The sequence below is a fragment of the Peromyscus maniculatus genome, chromosome 2, assembly GCF_049852395.1.
Source record: "Peromyscus maniculatus bairdii isolate BWxNUB_F1_BW_parent chromosome 2, HU_Pman_BW_mat_3.1, whole genome shotgun sequence".
NCBI classification, from domain to species: domain Eukaryota; kingdom Metazoa; phylum Chordata; class Mammalia; order Rodentia; family Cricetidae; genus Peromyscus; species Peromyscus maniculatus.
Window position 1 is genome coordinate 72,272,427 of NC_134853.1, and position 15,774 is coordinate 72,288,200.

A 15,774-nucleotide genomic window follows, 5' to 3' on the forward strand; every position below is an offset into this window, starting at 1 on the left:
CTTCAGAGGACTTGAGTCGGGTTGCCAGCGTCCACAACTGGCTCATAATCAGGCTTCCTTCCTCACACTTGGGATCTTGTGATTATTTTGTTTTGTTTTGTTTTTTCCCATATACACTTTCTAAATATTTATTAAAGTATGTTTCTAAAAATGATGTCTCTATTTTTATTTTATGTGCATTGATGTTTTTGCCTGCATGTATGTCGGTGTGAGGGTGCCAGATTCCCTGGAACTGGAGTTATAAACAATTGTGAGGTGGCTGGGAATTGAATTCCAGTCCTCTGAAAGAGCAGCTGTTGTCCTTAACCTCTGAGCCACCCTTCCAGCCCCTTAAAGTATGTTTTTAATTAGTTATGTCCTTCGATGATTTCATCCCCTTGTACAATGCATAATGATTATTCCTTGTCTCCCTCCCCACCAGCCCATCCCTTCTCCACACACCTGGCTCTCTTACTGGCCTGTCTATTTGTTTTGTTTTGTGACCCGAAGTTTAGTCAGAGCCATTTGTGTGATGGATTTGGAGCCGTACATCTCAAATCAATGCTGATGGGACATAAACGAAGTAAGAAACCTCAGAGAGACTGGGGAACTCCTGACATGGCTGAGGACCGAGGCTGAGTTTTGAGGAAGGTGGTAAAGTTGAAGGTTTAGGGCCCTTCTGCTGCAGGGATTCCTGCAGGAACTCAAACTACTTTACAACTTAATTTTATGTTTGTAATGCCATGTACTCATTCTAAAGGAGAACCTCCAAATTATATACATGATACATTGTATATAATATGTGATATATAATGAAAGTCGAGAGTAAAATTACCATTGATAAAAAAAAATTAAAACAGCCACCATTTAAGGACATCACGGGCCAACATGGAAAATAACGAAATTGTTGCCAAGGTGGGTGGCTGAGGCAAGGTTGGACCCATATGAGAGGATGGCCCAGAAGGGAAAGAGTCTGACACTTGGTAGTGAATGGCATGTGTGTAAAGAAAGCTCCCTCCCACTGTGGGTTCAGCATCTAGAGGTTGCTGTTTTAGACATGGGTCTGTTTTAAATGCAGTACTTCTTGACTGTTCAGGTGAGCACACACATACACACATGATCTTTACAAGCTCATGTCTATATGGAGACATAGAAAATGCTTACATGCCTATATGCATATAAAGATAACGTTATACATGATCTGGACACATGAGTTCATTATGACAAAAATGGATTATTTTTTAAGTTACCAAGATTGAGGCTGATTTCTCCACCAACCCACCATGTGTTCAACTTCATTCTACATTTCAAGAAACCCAGTGCTTAACTTGATGTAAGCAAACAAAACAGCCATCTGCCTGTTGCCAGCAGTTATATTTTAAAACTTCCTTTAAATTTTTAAATAAAAATAGTGGTTATCCATTATAATATTCCTAAGATTTTCTAATCTACCCCCATGACAACTGTTATTGCTATGTTAGTCTATGAAATTGAGAAGTTTACCACCGTTTATTATGAAGCAGTTTATACATAGAAAATAATCATTCGTGGAAGGTTGCTAACAGATTATGTGCAATTCTGTCAGCTTCAGGCCTGTCTGGAGTTAGCTGTCAATTTTTGTCGTTTTGTTAGTGGTTACTGAAGGTTTGATTTTCTTTCTCTGTGTCAGGTAATTTTGTTAATATTTCTTTTCCTAGAAAGTTATTTATTTTATGCAGATGTTTTAAAAGTTTACATGATATGTGTCAATTATTATTTTAATAATCTAACCTTTCATTTCCTTAACCTTTCCTTAACCTTAACCTTTCATTTCCTATCTAACCTTTCATTTCCTTAAATACAATTTCAAAATTTAAATACAATTTCAAAATTTTCAAATCTTTACCAGTTCTTAGAAGAAAACTCTTTAGTTTACTGTGTGATTCCATAATTTTTCCATTTCATAATTCACTAGTACTATTTTCCCAATTCTGACTTTTCTGAAGTATGAATTAATATTTCAGTAGATGTCAAAGAGTCTTGGTATGGCCTATGAGAGAAGTAAATTGAGCATAGTCATAACTAACACATGACACAGAATGTGTAATTGGAGTTGTACATGGAAACATGAGATGTTCTTCCAATTGCCACCTCAAATACACCATTTGCAGTGGTAATTCAATGTAAGGTTAAATTTCAGCTTGCATTTCTTTCTATATTTTTATTTAAAGAGTGAGCTGAAGTATAATATTTCATAAGCATATCAAAATAAATGTTTCGTGTCTGTGAAGATGATCTTATACCCCATAGAAGATGACACAGTTGACAAATTTCTCATAAAGACAGTAGAGTTTCTATTTTGTGGGCCTGTTTCCTTCCAGTTAAAGCTTCCCTCGGGGAAGGAGAGGTTCACAAAACACACACACACACACACACACACACACACACACACACACACAAAAGACTGAGAAGACAAAACTTACTCCTGAGGCCCCCTCAGGTTATGCAAGGAGGAAATAACTGCTGGGGTGGTTGTCTGTAGAAGAGCTACTTGCAAGTTGTTCAGCGATGTGACTTGTCAGTGATGTGGCCTCCCAAGAGTCACCCGTGCCCCTGTAAGTCACAACTCACTCATGCTCCAGTGCTGCACCACATATGGTGTGACATCAAAGGCAGGCTATGGTGACATCGAGGTGGCACCCTTGTGGGTGATGACACACGCAACTGAGGCTGTGCTACACGCCCAGAGCAAACCTGATCGTGTAAGGGAGGAATTGCAACAGAAACAAACAGACAGACAGACAGACGAATGTGGATGCTAGGGGAAATGACATGCAATTTAAAAACTAACAACCTCCACACTAGCCTCTAAATTGTCAAGAAAACCGGGGTAGGGGAGGTGAGTTGGCTTGTCATCTCTTAAAGGAGGTGGGCCCTAATGCAGAGAGAGCACAGATCTGATCTGTGTGAGACATCCAAACACTTGGAATCCCTGGGAAGAATTGGGCAGAGCAGAGTGAGAGGGCCAAGTTGAAGGGGTAGAACACACAGCTCAAGTTCAACTTGTAATACAGAGGAAAGGGGAAAGCCATGATTCAGCGTGCAGACTGGGGCCTTAATAATAGCCCAACACAGGAAAGGATGACAATTAGTGCAGATTTTGCTTCTGAGCTGCGTGAGTTTTAAAGAATAAAAAGATAAGACCCTCTTCCTTGGGAGGCTCTGGGATGTGGGGGAAAAGAGAGGGTTAGTTTAAGAACTGTGTAAGATGAGAAACTGAACAGTTTTCCATCCCTCTTTGATAAAGGAAGCATAATTGAGGCAATAAGAAGAGAAACCAGTACCTGGACTGGTTCATATGAGCTGTTATGGACTCTTCATTAGCTCAAGTCCCTATAAATATTGAGGATCAGAAGATTGTAGAAGATAGGCAAGTATAATTTAGGTACATAGCATGTGAGAGGCAGTGTTTGATGCCCAGTGTGTGGGACTAGTCAAGGTTGAGTTCACATAACAGTAAGGAAAGAGTTAATTCAGCAGGGATCTTGGGACTGGCATAGGGCTTTAGTGTTTTTGTTGTACCCCATGGTAGGACACAATCTTTATAAGATAAGGGATTGTCAAATAACAATGACTTAAACTGACATGAAAATTGGGTTCATAAGTAATAAATCACTCAGGAGGGAATGAATAAAACAAGGAAATCAGATAGTGAGTCCTGTCTAGGTCATTCAAAAGCAATGTGGCAAGAGTTGTGGTAAGCTGTAATTCTTAGTGGGAAAAAGTGACAAGAAACCAAATTCACTGCTTATGGGTCTCTGGAAGGCCTTAAAGTATGAGAACCAATTCACTGAAGTCATGAACAACAGAGTGCTTGAGGTGTAAGTTAATCCTATCTTGGTGTATTCAGTCATTCTCACAGAGTATGTCATGCACAATTATCAACTCAAAGAGAACACACTTAGGGTAGAGATTGTTTCCCCGGCCCAGGGCCTTTCAGCAGGCGATCCAGAATCTGTGGGACTCGGGGAAGCAGCTTGAGCAGTAGACATGCCAGGTATAAGCATGTCCCTATTTCCCCTTGGCCCTGGGCCATGCTCTACAGAGCAATCAGGAGATGTGCAGTACCGTCATGGCAGTTCCCCAGGATAAGAAGATGGATGACTCATGGAGAATGACTATGGACTATGTGGAGGGCCTAATGGAGCAGTTTCACCCATCCATGACACCATATTCACCTTGCTCATTTGGTGGAGCCATGCCATGCCACTACCGTGGTCTGCACACTAGAATCAAACTGTATTGATCAAACCCTATTGCTGAAGTCACTTCGAACATATAGCAATCAAGCTAGGACTGAGTTTTTCCCTACTGACTGGCATCCATAGTGCCAGCAAGTATTATGTAGGCTTTGAGAGGAGAGTGATCAGCAATAGTTCAGTTATCAGCATGAAAAGTAAGATGTGCCTGACTGTGTAATAGTGGCACAACTGTTTAGGATACAACCAACTACTCTCTTATTGTATTTAAGGCCTGTTTATAGAAAAGAACTTATGTTTTATACTGCAAGTCAAGGCAAAATGCTATGGCAGGGGTGGTCATAGGCCCCAGTGAGGAGGCTATTGTCCTTTTATCAAATGGATACAATATATCTATGAAACTGCCTTCTAAACATTTGTGTTTATAGCCATATGTTACTGCTATTGTCAGCCTTGACTAGAGATTTCATTTTGTAATGTGTAGTGATTATTGCAGAGACTCATCTCCAGTCAACTGGCTAGAACAGGTTACTCTTGATCTTGCATACAAGTCCAAAGCTCAGCACCAAATGGAATAAACTAATCACACATCCATACCACCCACTGTATGAAACACTATGGAAGAAGTGGAAAGAATGTAAGATCCAAAAGAAGAGATAGCATATTGTGCAGCTGTTTCCTCTAGATAAAAACATTACCTAATGGAGGGAAGCAAAGGTTCATGAAATTCACATAGAAGATTAAGAAGAACCTCAAAGCTTATAAAAATCAGAAGACTTGCGAAAGGTCCCTCCCCAAGGTTGAATAAACAGGAAACAACTACTGAAGGAGAGAGGAGTCTTTGGTGGAGATGACTGAAAGTTATGCTTGATTCATATATCTTTTGAAAGGCATCACTCGTACTAGGGTAGACTTTTTCATGAATTACTACCCATGTTGTGGGAAAATAATACATCCACTCAAGAATTGCGCACGCTTCTATAAGTGATCCCTCACTCATGCTTCTACACATAAGCCCACTACTTACTGGACCATCAAGCTCATCTCGGATAGAATTATTTCTAGGATCTGCTATTGCCCTCTCTATCTGGGATGAATGGAAACAGGCTCTGCGAGAAATGTCATCTAACAGCTTGCTGGGAATGGCTGAGTTTTAAAAGAGGTTTTAATCTTGCTGTGTACTTCAATGACAGAAAAATATTAATTTGTCCCAATAGTAAAAGCAAATAAATACCTTTCGGGATGTTTTCAAATTAAACCATCAATTCTAAAGATGAACAATGGTTTTGGTCAGGTGGAAAAAAAATGAAAATATGTCACCATATGCTATACAAAATTGGTAATTACAAAAGTTTACATGCAGAAAGGTCTTCAGACTTTAAGTGTAAAGAGAACCTAAACTATAAGAGAGTGACACTATTGTAGAAGAAAGTAATATGTAGTTGTGTTGATGAATACACACTAAACAAACTTTTTTGAAGATGTCATGGTGATTGTGTATAGAAAATTCTGAGACTACCCAAAAATATATTAGAAATAGTAAGTTGGTTTTATTTTTTTGTTATTTATTTTATGTGTATATGTGAGTGCTTGCACTTTTGTATGTTTTTCATGAACATGCAGAGGCCAAAAGAGGGTGTTGGATCTCCAGGAGCTGGAGTCACAAGTGGCTGTGAGCCACCTGATATGGATGCTGGAAACCAAACCCAGGTCCTCTGGGGGAGCAACAAGTGCTCAGAGGTCCAGAGTCATCTCTTCAGTCCTGGAAGTTGATTTCAGCAAGGCTACGGTGTGCTGCTTAGTTTTACATCAATTTGACACAAGCTATTGTCATCTGAGTGGAGGGAAACTCAATTAAGAATATGCCTCCATAAGATCAGGCTGCAGGCAAGCCTGTATGTAGAGCATTTTTTAATTAAAAAAGTTGATGTAGGAAGACCCAGTCCATTGTAAGTGATCTTAGGTTCTACAGGAGAGCGGGCTAAGCAAGCCAGTAAGCAGTACCCATCCATGGCCATTGCAATAACTCCTGCCTTCAGGTTCTTTCCCTGTTTGAGTTTCTGTATTGACTCCCTTCAATGATTCACAGTGATATGGAAGTGTAAGCCAAATAAACCTTCTCCTCCCAAGTTGCTTTCGTCAAGGTGTTTCATCACAACAATGATAACCCTAACTAAGACATACAATACACTCAAATATACAGAGATTGGTTGCATTTCCATATAGTAACTAATGGTGAATTATATTTTACAAAAATACAACACAAAGTAAATATACTAAACCAATTATGTTTTCACATGATCATAAGAACAAAAAGATATCTAACAAAATGTTATTTTCTACGTCTGACAAAAGGTAGACCTCTCTCTACCATGAATACCAAAAATATGCCTAGGAGAAATTAAAGAAGAAATAAAGGACACAGATATAGCTCGTGTTTGTTGTTTGGAAGTCTTAACATCGTTAAAATTTCAGTTCTCTCCAAATTGATATATAAGTTTAGAGGCTGTCAAGTAAAAACAAGTGGATTTTTTTAGGCCAAGAATTGAAGCTGATTCTAAAACATATATGAGACCACAGCGATCTAAAATAGTCAAAAAACGGTCTTGAAACAGTAGAACACAGTCAAAGAAAGCACAGTGGCTGCTGTCAAAACTCACTGTAAGAGTGGGTGTGGCGGTACACACCTGTACTCTCAAGCACTCGGGCTGAAGCAGGACTGTTGGAAGTTCAAGGCCAATATGAGCTACCTAGCAAGAAATTGTCAAACAAGAAAGAAGGAAGGAAGGCAGACAGACATACTTACCATAAAGTTGTATAATCAAAAGGGCATAAGGTAAAAAAAAAAAAAATGAATCAAATGGCATCCACAAATAGTCCTACTATGGCCAACTACAGCAATAATGCCCAGGCAGATCACTGGGGGAAGAAAATTCTTGGCAATGAGTGGAATAATGGAAACTAGATAACTGTGATAAACACACTGAATTTCAAATCCTACACCACACAAAGCTCAATTTCATACAAATGATATAACATTCCCAATGTCGAACATTTTTATAACTTCTAGAATAAATCATAGGGGAATATTTTCATAACTTTGGCATAGGCAAAAAAAAAAAAAAGCAGGAATTGAGTTGCCTGAGTTATCGATGTACTTGCTATGCAAGCAGAAGGGCCTGAGACTGGATCCCTAGCACCCATATAAAAAGCAGTCGTGGAGGTACATACCTGCAATCCTAGGGCTGGGAGGTGGAGACAGGAGCATCCCTGCAGCTAGCTAGTCAGCCACTCTAGTGCAATCAGAAAGCTCCAGGTCCAGGGAGAGACCCTGCTTCAAGAGATAAGGTGGGAAGTGATTGATGGAGGCATCCAATATCAATCCTGTCCTCCATATGCATTTACATGCACTCATGAATACATAAACATGCACACACACATGATAGCACATGCAGAAAAGCACTATTATATAATATTACTAAACTTGACTTTAAACAAAATTTCTGATTATCGAAAGGTATCATTATATGAAAAGATAAGCTATAGACAGGGAAACAGCATTTATAACACACATCTGAAAGTATTTACAATACACACACATCATTCTATAAATCAGAAATTAAATAAATAAACATTGAGACTTGGTATATGAACAGCTAATAAGCACATGGAAAAGTGCCCAATCTCATTAGTCTTTGGGGGAAATGTAAATGTAATCCATGATGGGATACTGTATCTTACTCATTAGAATGAAAAAAAAGCACTTTAAAGCAAATGGCAAATGTTGGCAAAGACATGAAGCAGCTAAAATTCTCATCACAGCTGGTGTAATTTACCAACTGATTTTGAATATGATAGTATGTCCATGTTTAATAAAGTTAAATCTATACTTCGAATTCATATGTTGTTAAAATGCATCAAATTCCACTTGATTCTTTATTGCATGCATAGCATACCTCAATATAAATTTTCAAGTAATCCTTAACTGAATTTTTATAATTATAAAGGGCTGAGTTTAGAAGATTTGGAGGTACCGGTCAAGAAGCGTGCTGCCTAAAAGCATTCTCATAATTCCTTGTTTAACGCAAGATTCAATTGTTAATTTCTATTTTTATATGTTGTAGTCAGAATGCAATTTATAAAATTTCTGCTATGCATGTCTGTAACAATTATTCTTTCACAGTTAATGATGACATTCATGAGGCTGAGGCAAGTGGATGTTTGTGAGTTCAAGAACCAGATTGATCTACACAGCAAGTTCCAAGCCAGCCAGGGCTACATAGTAATCTTTTATCTCAAACAGTGAAGCAAAACACAAAACTACCAAATAGTTAATGATACATTTATGTAAAGCTATAACTAGCATTTTTAAAAGTCTGAAATATCCATATAGAGGTAGCAAAATACAAAGAATAAACATATAATTATATATTTAAATAAAAATTTAAAAATAAAAATGAATAAAAGTTGAATAATATTATATACATGAATGGAAACTAGAATGAGTTTCTTAATAAAGTTCTCAACATAATCAATAAATAACTAATTTTAATTTAATATTGACAAATTTATACAACATGCTTCAAATGAATATTATTTTGTCTGCTTAAGTATATTTGGAATTACATCCCTTATTAAAATAAAATTATTAATTTTTGTTTTAAACTCCTTATATCACTTTAGAAATATTTCCTACAAACAGAACATAGTTTCATATTGTTCTTAAAAACTCAAGAATTTTCATCTTGTAAAATGTATCTTATTGTGGCCAGAGAGATGGCTCAGGGGTTAAGAGCACTGGCTGCTTTTCCAGAGAACTCAGTTCCAGCACACATGGCAGCTCACAACTGTCTGTTACTTCAGGTCCTGGGGATCTGATGTCTTATTCTAGCCTCTGTTGGTACATGTGGTGTGTGCATGTGCACAAGGGCACACACAAACACGCGCGTGTGCATACACACACACACATACATACGCAAAACACTCATAAACATTAAATAAAAGTAAATATTTTTAAAATGCAGTTTATCTGAACTCTAGTAACTACAACTTACTCTTTCATCTTATTTTATGTCATCATATCTTCTTTTTTATTGTATGATGATTCTTTCTTACAAGATAATTTAGATCTTTTTCTTTTCATGTTTTTCCTAATTGTGTGTGTGTGTGTGTGTGTGTGTGTGTGTGTGTGTGTGTGTGTGTTTCATTTTAGTTTTCAAAAAAGATTTTTCTCTAGGTTAAAGATTTTAAGACAGAAATTTTTCTAGCCATAGATTTGTCCACATCCCTGTTTTGGTTGGTTTCAACTCTGAGGATGATCTACGCAGGACACAAAGTCTCCCGTTCATTGCTTTCCTCTCAGGACATCGTTTTCAAGGAGGTGCTCATTGCTGAGTTCTTGTGTGTCTGAGATAATCTTCTGTCATTTCTCCACTTATAGACGACAAGGCTGGGTATAAAAGCAGTAACTTACAACTTCAATTCCCAAAACTTTGCATACAATGCATCACTTTTTTCTAAATTTAAGCATTTAGAGTAAAAGCCAGAGAACAGCCAGATTTTTGATATATTTTTAGGTACTCCATTTCTTTTGCTTAAATACTTATAAAAGATTTTTCTTATGGCTGTGAATTAAAACCGTTGCCAGGATACATCATCATGTGTGCCTTTGTTCATTGATTTGTCTGGAACACAATGATTTTTTTCAATCTGGGTCTTACTTCTGTTCATGAATTTTTTTTCCTGTTACTTCTTTAATTATTGTGTTTCTCCCATTTGTTTCAGTATTTTCTTCAGGGGAACCAGTTATCCATATATATACTCTCTCTTTTGCCTTCCACAGGGGAAGTCAAACCATGCCAGAACTCCTTTGGTAGAGCTGCGGTTCCCTTGGCTCTATGCTGTACATTGGTGTGCATAGCATCTGGTCCAGGGCTGCTTTCTATACTATACATCTCTTCTGGAGAAGTCCCATCATGCCCCACAGACACTGATTTCCTGATGCTGTGAATCTGCAATGCACATAAAAATCCGCAATTCCCAGCATGTGTTGTCACCACGGTTTCTCACTGTCTTATTTTTGTTTTCATTTCCAATCCAGCTGAAGAGCTTTACCTGCAAGAAATCCTGCTCTGAGAGTGTGAGGGTTGACCAGTACTCCTGGTGGCCAAACCTGGCCTACCGTCTGAGTCTTTTTCTGATTTTTTTTAATCTTTCCAGATATGGAGTAAGATGACAGTATTCTCAGCAAATCAATCCATGTGGGTCCACACACCCAGATTCTCATTAGTGCTAGGCTTGAATCTCAAGTCTGAAGATGGGTAGAATGGTGAGGACCTGAACCTTCCCTCCTCATTTTGAGAGTGTGTCACAGAGAAAAACAAAGGACGTGTCTCAGCCTTGCTCTTGGTAATTGCGTAGTTTCTTCCCTTTGAAATTATGTTGGCCGTTGTTTTTGGTTTTGCTTTTAAAGTACCTATTTTCGCTCTCTGTCTCGATAGTCATTTTAGAGGAAAGTTGAGAACACTTCATGGGGGGCTGCTGGCCAGACTCCATTTTTAGCTGGAACTCCTATGGCTTCCTAATGAATAATTAAAACATGACTAGGGAGGATAGTCAGCAACTAAATCAATGCTGGAGATTATTCACCGAGGATGTGAATTCAGGGTGTCTCAAAGTAAAAAGAAAGAATGTTATCTTTCAGGAGAGAAGAAAAATTCCTAACCACTGACTAAGATTCCTAATAGAAATGATGACAGAGAATGGTATTCCTAAAATAAAAGGCTTAGGCAGAGGGCTCGAGATGCTTTCCACCAGGACAGAATTAAGAGTACCATCCTGCCCATTTGGGATTAATGTCACTACCTCAGGTCCTCACTATAATGCAGGCAATAACGTTTTGTAAGAAAGAACACCATGTGGCGGCCTTGTTAATCTTTGGGATGAAAAGCAGTTGGAAGTTGGCAACACACATTGGCATGCCTTGGACTAAAAGGAGTTCTTAGTATGACACAGCAGATTTTAGGACTGCTCAGAATTAGTATGAGAGATGTGGCCAAATATAGTGTGGAACACAGGCAACTGTTGATAGTCAACTAAACGAGGTCAAGTGAAAATTTCAAGACGGTGTAGTCCGGGCAAAAGCAGTGTGATAACTACATGAATGAGACACAAAAAAATGCTGCCACATGAGGGGTCTCTTGAAGTAAAAATTTTGCCATCAGTTTAGAAAATAACTTCCTTAAAGACCCTCGATCAAAAAATGGATAAATGTGTCATTCTGAGAGCCGAAATGCTTTCACCAAGAATAAAATGTTTCCCCATGAGAAACACAAGCTCTCCATGTTCACTAAGTGAAGGAAGCCCATTGCCTAAGCACGGCCATTGTTAAAACCCCACCTCCCGGGAGTGGAGCAGATCCAAGGTGAGAAGAAATTGAGCAGGATTGAGTTTGCCTTCAACATTGTTGCTAGAAACTGTCCTCCAAGCCAAGCAGCCATCAGCGTGTTGAGGAGCTCATCTGCCCTTCTTGTTAAAGAACCACGCCTGCTGGGCTTATTGGCTGTTTACACCCAGTCGGGAGGGATGGGGAGGGTCACGAGACCCCACACACACCCCTGAATATCCACCAGCAATCTACCACCTTCTGTAAGCAATTCTGCCTTATTAAGTGCATGTGGCCTTAGAGAGGGAGGGGCTAGAGTGTATTATATAAATATATAGATAAGTGTATGTATGTATGGATGTATGTATGTATGTATGGATGGATGGATGGATGAATGGATAGATGGATGAGAGAGTATAGAGGGGTTAGGGAGAACACTGGTAGGGGCTCCATTTGTGTGGCCACTGAAAAGTCCTTATCCCTGTTGGATAAAGCTTTTCCAAGTGCAGCTAGGGTCAGGGAGCATCCACACCTATGTAGTTATCCCCCTCACTTATCTTCTGTGAGAAAGCCCAATAAACTCATTGGTTTCCCAGAGTGAATTTTGGCAGAGTCATGCCTCAGATTGTCATTTGTATCTTAGGAGCAAGAATAGACATTGTCGCAAAGCTACACAGAGAAACCCTGTCTCGAAAAACCAAAAAAAAAAAAAAAAAAAAAGAATAGACATTGCTTACATCTCCTCTGGGAAAGCATTTTAACAATGAACCTGTTAAAGAAAGGCTAAAAACACAGCCTGGTTTAACTTAATTTCCCAAGTAGGAGGCCCCAGAAAGCCAAGTGAGTGACTGAGACTGAGATGGGGTCAAGAGGAGGCAAAATATTTTAAAAAGCAAACCCCTGGAATTAAGGCCACTCATCACAAGGCAATGTCTTGCTTGAACTAGTCTATCCTTTCAATGGAAGGGGCCTCACTGATTACAGGATTAAATTATTTTAGAACCAAAAGGGAATTTAAAGCTATTCTAATACCACCCCACCACTGGAGGACACTTAGGCCCTGGGAGATTAAATGCTTGCTGCACTCACATGTTAAACTGGTTACAGAAGTGGAATTATGACCCAAATTCTCCTGATCCTCGCTGAGGAAGTTTTTCCATGACACCATCCTTCTCATGCCTCCTCTTTGGAGATTCTAAGGGAAGCAGCATACGGTGGAAAGAGACCTCTAAACTCTAAACTCTGAGTTTCTCATTCCTTGTTTGAGTAGTAGAATTATGGAAGCCATAACTGCCTTTAGCTCATCTTGCATGAAACTCACATATTAGTAATTTCTAGATGGGCAGCAAGCTTTCATGAACCTCTTCAGGGCTATAGACATCTGGATCGGCCAGCTTTATAGTGCTGTGACAAACACCTAAGAAAACAGCATGAAGAAAGAGGAGGTTTGTTTTGCCTCACAGTCCACAGTCAGTCGGCTCATTGCTTTGGGGCCTGGGGTGACACAGGACATCACCACGGGAGCACAGGGCAGAGGAAGTCCTCCCACCACCACAGGAAGTGAAAGAGGGGAAGAAGACAAGAGGGGCAGGGTCCAGTTTCTGCCAATAGCGCCATAGTCTGGGGAGCTGATGAAACCCGGGGGAAGCTCTCTTTGATGGCTTGAAATCAGCTTCCCTGAAACTTATATTTGTATTTCTAGGAAAAGGCCTTCACCTCTTTTTACGTGACACCCCCTACCCTTTACTTCAACAAACTTGCTCTGAGAGACCACTCACTTCCTGGGTTCTGGTCTACATTTTGGCTATAAACCTAATCTTCCCCCATGCAGTCTAATCTGAAAGATGATAACTATTTACTGTTAAATACAATAGCACAAACATTAACTGCTAAGCACATGTAAAAACTCAATAACCATTAGAAACTTGTGCATATTTTTAAAATGTGTGTGTGTGTGTGTGTGTGTGTGTGTGTGTGTGTGTGTGTGTGTGACTACACATGGGTGCATACGCCAGGACATGTTAGTGGAGATAGAGGACAGCTTGGTTTTCTCCTTCCGTCATGTGTGCCACAGGCATCAAACACAGATCCTCAGACATGGTGACAAGCATCTTTACCCACTGAGTTACATCTATGACCTGGGTGTTTGTTTGTTTGTTTGTTTGTTTGTTTGTTTGTTTTAAGAGAGACTCTTGCTATGCAGCCCCGGCTGATCTTGAATTCATAATCCTTGCCTGGATCCTCCTGTCTCAACCTTCCTGATGCTGGTATTATAGGCTGGTATTGTACCAAACCCAACTTAGATGCTATTTTTTTATGAACTATTACATCATTTATCTTTTCTTATGTGGGTCTCAAACTGAACTCATAACATGTTGTGCAGAGCATACCTTTAGACCAGAGGTTGGAAATTCTTCTATGAAGGGTCAGGGGGGTCAAGTGTTTAAGTTTGGAAGGCTCCCAATGGCGTCACAACCCCTCAACTGCATTTCTAGCATGAACTCTACCACAGAGAAGATATCAGTGTGACTGTGTTCCACAAAAGTTGGTTGGATATGACCTGAAGGCCACAGTTTGCTACCTCTGTTCTAAAAGCTTCATAAATGTCACCATCTTTCTTCAGTTTGCCGATGGCCCTTTACAATGTGTCACCAAAAGCTCTGCACACCTTGCTCTAATGGTGGCTGGAGTGGTGTGGTAGAGTTATAAATATGGTGCACGGGCTATCAACCACGTGTTTCAGGTGGTGAGCTTTTTAAGTAGGAAGAGTGTGTACATGAACAGGCAAAAGCGCTCAGCATTCAAAGGTGACAGCCGTCATTAAGGCATGCTGAGAGTGGGAGGAAGGGTTTTTCCCAGGGATGGGCCCCTGATTGATTATCCAGTTCTGAATGGTCAGTCCTGAAGTCGTATTCACACAAGTAACACGAAAGGACTGGGAAGGTTGGGCATACATACATGTAACAATTAGAAAAGAAGGCCATGATATTGAGGAGCAAAGCGGGATATATGGGGGGAGGAATTGGGGGGGGGAGGAAGGGGAAAATGATGTCATTGTATTTTAATTTAATTTTTTTGTTTAATTTTTTAAAGAAGTATTTGCATGCAGATGCAGGCCTGATGATTTAAGATTTAAGGTAGAAGGAGAGGCTTGAATGCCAATAGTTGTCCTCTTGACCTTCATACTACCATGCACAGGGCCCATAGCTACCTGCATGCACATACAAATAATTTGTGTAATAAAAAATACTTACATTAACTCTTCTTTTTAGTTTCAAAACATACTTTCATCATACTCATTTCATTTATCCGCTGTCACCACATGTTGGTTTATACTTGTCTTGTGGCCACCTAGAATCTTGATTGGTGAGAGTAAGAATGGGAGTGATGTCTTACTGAAATAGACAGAGCAACTCAGCTGTGAGCCTCCAGCCTGCTCTTCCCCAAACAGCTCTCAACATTCTGAGAGGGATGCTTAAATCTATTATCTCTGCTAGGGCAAGAGATGAAAGAATTCCACCCTGGCAAAGTACACGGACTTTAAAAACAAACAAACCTAGCATTTAACCTTCACCAAAGAATCTGTTGTTTCTCAGTAGACAGTGAAGACAGCCTCCTCTGTGGTTAGACTGTCCACAAATGAGAGATTTTCACTCATTTTTTAATTCATCTGTATAAAATATGGATAGTCAAGGGTCACCAGGCACTCCAGAAAAACTCCAATATTTAAATCAGAAACCAATGTAAACATGCTAAAAGAAGCACAAACTAGAAACAATGTAAGAAACCTTCTGGAATGCGCACCTGCGCGCGCGCGCGCGCACACACACGCACACACACACACACACACACACACGGGGGGGGGTTGGGGGGAGAGAGAAAGTGAGTGGGAAAGAGAACAACTTAATATCTTCAGTGAGAGTTAGGGAAGGGTATTGAATGATAAAGCCCCTTCTCCAAGGGGCAGGTTCCAAGACCTCCCAGGAACCCCTGAAACTACAGGCAGTACTGAACCTATGTATGTTCTCTCTCAAATAGAAATTAATTATAATAAAGTTCAAATTTAAGTAAGCAGAGTAAGAGATTAACAGTGATATGATATCATAACACACTTATGATAATATACTGCAATAAAAGTACATGAATATTCTCTCTCCTCCTCTTCCTTCTCTC